The sequence below is a fragment of the Camelina sativa genome, chromosome 9, assembly GCF_000633955.1.
Source record: "Camelina sativa cultivar DH55 chromosome 9, Cs, whole genome shotgun sequence".
Taxonomy (NCBI): Eukaryota; Viridiplantae; Streptophyta; class Magnoliopsida; order Brassicales; family Brassicaceae; genus Camelina; species Camelina sativa.
Window position 1 is genome coordinate 2,786,085 of NC_025693.1, and position 6,068 is coordinate 2,792,152.

General features: G+C 34.4%; 2 long non-coding RNA genes across 4 annotated transcripts in view; one reads left to right on the forward strand and one right to left on the reverse strand.

Annotated features, from left to right (window-relative positions):
• Positions 2,472–5,292, reverse strand: LOC104710303. 3 transcript variants are annotated; one of them, XR_754967.2, is made up of 6 exons: positions 5,159–5,292; positions 4,444–4,704; positions 4,218–4,299; positions 3,447–3,632; positions 3,144–3,216; positions 2,472–3,071 (listed from the first exon to the last, which is right to left on the reverse strand). It is a non-coding gene; the product is annotated as an uncharacterized LOC104710303 (long non-coding RNA). The 3 variants fall into 3 exon arrangements; XR_754966.2 differs by having other exon boundaries at positions 3,144–3,249; XR_754965.2 differs by lacking the exon at positions 3,144–3,216.
• Positions 5,245–6,068, forward strand: part of LOC109126648 — a 4,404-nt gene continuing 3,580 nt past the window's right edge. The window contains exon 1 of the long non-coding RNA XR_002033550.1: positions 5,245–6,065. This is a non-coding gene — a long non-coding RNA (uncharacterized LOC109126648). The remainder of the gene's footprint in view (positions 6,066–6,068) is intronic.

The window sequence follows — 6,068 nt, forward strand, 5'->3', positions numbered from 1 at the left end:
GGATGTTCTAGAGGCTTGATTGATTGAGGTCTAGCTGTTGTTAGGTTGCTAGATTAAGTCATTGGAACATTGTAGGATGTTAGCTTTTGGTTATTTCTTTGTTTGGATTATGGTGTTATTGGTTATTGGATTATTTATGTTGGAATTTTATTGGATTAATGGAATTGTTTTATTTGGTTATCCGCGGTTATTGATTGTTGTTAGGATGTTAGTGGGTATGGGACCACAAGTAAATTAAGGTATAAAAAAAAAAAAAAACGGGAAGGGTTGTTTCACTAGTGTTGAAAAAAAAAATGCAATTACGGCTATTGCCATTAGTGGAAAATAAAAAACATTGGGAAATGGGAGAAACTCTACCGGTTCTTTGATGGTACATTTTTCTGGTACATAAAGTTGGTAGATATAGTTGGTATATTAAGGTGGCAGATTGAAGGGGTACGTTAGATTTACTTGATATACTTAGTTGTAGTGTTGGTACACTTATGGTTAAGGTAGATTAATTAGATAGATATATGATTGTGGTAGATTAAGTTGGTAGAGGAACTGCGTTTGATGATAGACTTATGTTTTGAGCGGGTAGATCGATAGATTTAAAAGGTAGGAAAGATATTTTTGGTAGACTAATGGCCCGTTGCGACAGATTTATGTGACAGACTTAGTCCTTAACAGATATTTTTGGTATACTTTCTTTGTTTTTTGAAATAGTTTTAGTAGTGTACCGGTAGACTTCTATTTTGTTAGGCATTTTTGACCGCTGTAAAGTCTTACTAGAATAATACAAATTTGTTTGAGCTGGTAAAGACAATATACCGTTGTGATAGAATTATTGGGGGGGGGGGGGGGATCTATATAACTCACTTTTTATAAGTTTTTAATTTAGAAATCAGATGTTGAAATGAAAATCTATAATAGTTGAGTAAAAACCCCACAAGTGNCAGATATTTTTGGTATACTTGTTTGTTTTTTTGAAATAGTTTTCGGAGTGTGATGGTAGGTTTCTTGTCCGTGGTAGATTTAGTAAGCATTTTTGACAGCTGTAAAGTCTTACCAGAATAACACGAATTTGTTTGAGCTGTCAAAGACAGTCTAGCGTTGCGATAGACTTATTGGAGGTAGATCTAAACACGTTTGCTGTTCTTCCGATCTATGGTGTTCATGTAATAACGTTTGTAGCAGATTCATCAATCGTATTCTGTTTGTCGGCCGGAGCAAACGTCTTTTTCCTACTCTGTTTCGTTAATCTTTCCTCTGGGTTCATCCATGGAAGAGCTAGATATCTGTTCGAAAATCTATATAACTCACTTTTTATAAGTTTTTAACTTAGAAATCAGATGTTGAGATGAAAATCTATAATAGTTGAGTAAAAACCCCACAAGTGAAACAAAAACAAATAGACATAAGTCGTGAAAAAATAAAGTGAGGCAGGGGAAATTAGGATTTTCAGTCGTATGTTAGAGGTAGAAGACGAGAATATTCTGGTAATTTCGGGTTCATTAAACCTAAAATCGAACGTGTACGTACATATAAACGTGTACGTACATATGAACGCATGCGTACATAACGTTCTTGAGATTAGTGTACGTACATAACGTTCTTTTGCTTAGTTGACGTCCATAAATCTGTTTTAATGAACGATATTATTGTAATTTTGTAGTCATCTTCAACATATCTTCTTCTGCAACCCTAGCTAATATTGTCGTTGTTGTTCACCGGAAATGGAACAAGTAAGAGATGTTACTAGAAAAAGTAAGAGATGTTACTAGAACAACCTATATAATTTGTAATTGTTTATTTATTTATTATATTTCCGAGAGAGGTAATGAATAATAACCACACAAAATTACATTTTAACTATAAAGGGTAATATTTAGATAACATAAATATATAATACTCAGTTCAACTAGGTACAACTAAATATATATTTAGATTTGCATTCATATTTAAAATATGAAAATGATAATTAAGGTTTATAAGAATTTCTTTACATATTGAACTATTAAATAACCATGTTTAATCAACAATATAAAAATTTATCACTTTCTAATATATACTATCGTTTTCACATAAAACACTCTTTATAGTATAAGGAAGACTTAGTAAGTGATCACCTCAAATGAAGCAAAATAGGTGAAACCCAAGTTTTTATAAACATTGTGTTATGAAAATCTTGTATATGCTAATTCATAGTGATAAATCTTGTGATTAACTGCTAATTAATAATTTATATTATAGTCCAACTGGAAATACGAAAAAATGCAAAAGTTCAACTATGAATATGAGAGTACAACTGAACAACTATGTATAATTATGTGTATACCAAATAATTTTTTACTAATATCCTGTTGTCTTTGGTTCATTTTACCACACTTGTGATGATTTTAAATGAATATCCGCCGCCAAAAATCTATTTTTTTCGTTTTCGCATGATCCATATAAACTTATTTTAATAGCTCTAGTACAGTTGCACCAAGTAGTTCAAATTATACTGAAATTTTCTCAGTTGTATCTAAGTGATCTAGTTATACATAAAACCTCACATTCACCCTAAAATTCTATTAATTACAACCAAACAAATCTCTGTCCCTCGTCTCTGTTGCAACTTTTTTATCTTCTGCAAAGGCTCCATCTTCTACTCCTTATAGCTTCTAAGTAGATATTATTTCCCATATATCACTTCATTAAGCTCACCCACTTCTTTTCTCTAACATCTCTACTATTTCTCCATCCTTTGATCCATTTTCTCAAACATCTCTACATCAAATACCTTAAGATGTTATTTTACAATAATATACAATATTTCTTTTTGTTTTTAAATCCATAATGGGTACAGAAGATGCAGTTAACAAAGATAAAGAAAACGATAAACCAAACGGTTAACAATTGATTGTTATCTAGGTTAAACGTAGACAAAATATCATAGGCCACATCCAAAAAAATAACCTAACCAATAGTTTCATAGGTTATAAAATCCCAAAATATCAACTCATCTCTAATTAGTCCAAGGTGCAGTTGATGAAATGTCTTCAACGTTAGCTTCCTCATTGAGTGGCCTTCTCTTTAACCTCTTTAGACTGCCAAAATATAAATACAGTCAAGAGTCAAGACAACTAGTAATAGCAAATACTAAACCCACACCCATTTACCTCATGGAAGTCGTGAGTGTATGTTGACACTTTAAATAGAAGACTCACCAAACCATTGCGCAAATTGCACAATCTTCAAAAAAAAAAAATATCACACTGCTTTTTACTGTAAACAGTAATGCAGGTTCTCAGTATCATCTCAATTCAGAAACTTTGGTTTATCATTTTCAACTTAGTGTACATAGTTTTATGATATATAACATAATCACCTATCCATCATGACACTAAATAAGATGCAAATAAGTCATACCACAAGACTAACTGGAAAGTTTGCAATATAGATTAACAGTGAAAGAAGCATACCTGCAGCGGACTGCAGGTCGTATGAGGGAACTGTGAAAGCTGATTGAGTCCCAAGCAGCGCATTTGACACAGACGAGGATATAACATAGGCCAATGTTATCACTGCAGTGGTAAATGGAGGCGAGTTTTCAGCACGTAGAGGTCTTAAAACGGTCTCAATAGCAAAGAAACAACCCGCATTGAAACCTGCAGCGAGAAAGAAGGATCGAGTAAACTAAGATTTACAACCATGAACAAGCCAAAGTGTGGTGAATTGAGTCTCTGCTTGGTAAAAACAAAGAAACATAGTGCTTATCTCAGTGCTCTCATCTTTAGTAAGAGACACCATTACCCACAAACCATACTTCAAAATAGCCATAAATAAACTAGTTTTCAGTAATTAGTCCTAGCAAGATGCTTTGTCTAGTACTAGAACCTAAAGAATTCATAGGCACATTGGTAGGCTGTATTGTACATACACATTTCTAGAACCAAGAGAGTGAGCGAAAAGAACAGAGCAGCCATAAAGATTGTATAAGCTAGAAAGATATCAGGAACCTAGTATGGACATTTGATAGATTAATGTCGATGCACGGCTAACAAATTGACAAAAAGCTAGTTTTTAGAAGCCTCTTGAATCTGAAAATCAACAAAGAGCTTAAGAAGGAAGGAAAAATAGTGCAGAAGTTTAGAAGTAAAGAACATAAACTACAATGACCTGTATAACTTGAAGCAAAGTTGAACATAAACTACAATGCTTGCAGAAACTAGAAATAGAAATCAAAAGCTAACCTTTGTGGAAAACACCCGTTCATGAGATGAGATTCATTAAGGATTATATTTGTAGGATGGTCAAAACTGTTAATGCAAGGATCTGTCATCAGGAGATATAATATAGTTAAGAATGGAAACTGATTTGGTAAACATAGCATAAATGACGAGGCTTAGAGCATGGAGATATTTTAACCTCAACTTTAAACAAAAGTCTAGCAAAAGCTGAGATGAAAAAAAGTCTCACCTGCTTCTCTAATTCAGCAGCTCGTGCTTGAGCCATTCCCAATTGTTTTGTAGAACATAAAAGCTCATAAACAAATTCTCATAACCGAAAACAGCTGTGGCAACAACCGTTCCAAACGATGTCAAGCACCACCACAAGCTTCGAATAAGCCCAATCGCTCCGCCTTTCCTCTATGATCTGTTCTGAAGAGGTAGGTCTGGATAATACCTGATGCAATCCCAGAAGCCGAACCAGCTGTAGTGAGAGCCAGTCTCCTTTTCTCTGTTGTTTTCCATCATCGATCAAAATTTTATATTAACACGTGAATTGAAAACCCAGATTCACACTTGCCAAAAAATGTTTCAGAAACAAAGAAAAAATTAAACACAAAACAGAGTTGTTGAGTCTAGCTAAAAACAAAAGAGCCGAATTTACATATACAAAGTCGTTTGTTGGCATAAGCTTGAAGATAGCTTGAGCAATAAGCTATACCAAGAGACATTAGGAAAAGTGTTATATTTAGGAGTTATCTAAATATGTAAGATTTCCTTTTGAGATTAGGAAACTCTTCTCTATATAAGAAGATGCTAAGTTGTGGCATAACTTAGGAGTTTTTAGAGAGAGAGAATTAAAGGTTTAGAACTACGTGTGTGGCTTGATCCCTTCTAAAGGGTACGTAGGCAATCTTCTTTAGAAGGTGCAGCCATTCAATAATTGGTATCAGAGCGTAACAAACCTGGAGATCTCGGAGAGGAGAAACAATCGGCGGTCAACACGATTCAATCTCGGCGTTGAGATCCGGATCTCTTGGTGAACACGAAGAATCAAGAGTAGTTGATTCAAAACCCTAAAGAGAATCACGTCTAGGAGGAGCTTGTCGTGACGTAGAAAGAAAAAAATAACTGGTATGAAGCTGATCGTGACCTTGTAGAAGCAGAGGAAGGAGCTGCTCGTGGTAACTTGAAAAACAAGCAACGATGGCTTAAGAAGAAAAAAAAAAAAAAAAACTGATCCTTGAAGATGAAGGAGACCAAGCTGATCGTGATCTAGTGGAGGACTGCTTGGACTGGAAGAAAGCGATCACTTGGGTTAGAAGCCGATCGTGAAGTCCTCTGAAGCTTCTTTTTTTTTTTAAAAAAAAAAAAAAAAAAAAAAAAAAAAAAAGATCAAGGAGAAGGATGACAGAGCTGTGGTTAAAAGATCAAGAAGAGTTTGATCATTAAACCTAATCACGACAAGGAGCAAGCTTGGCGTGAGAAAGAAGAAAAGGTGTTCTTCTTAGAACGAAGAGGAAACGATCACAAGTGAGTTGTGATCACAAATATAATAAATTAAAAAAAATTAAAAAGGTGCACGATTCTTTGAAGGCAAAGGAAACTTGGCAAAGGAAAGGCTCAAGCTTATCAGATTCTTTGAAGGTTTTACGGTAAAGGAGCAAACTTTACAGAGAAAGTTTCAAGCTTTGTGAAGAAAGTCAACGATCATGTATAACCCAGATCTGATGAAAGCACAAAAGAGAAGAAGTATGCTCAGGTAATGGGTTCTAAGTTTCTGAATCTAGTGAGCAAAGTAAAGCGAGAGGATGAGTTAAGGTTTGAGACAGACGTGGTTTTTTAACGAAGGAAGCTCGTTGGAACTTTAAGGTT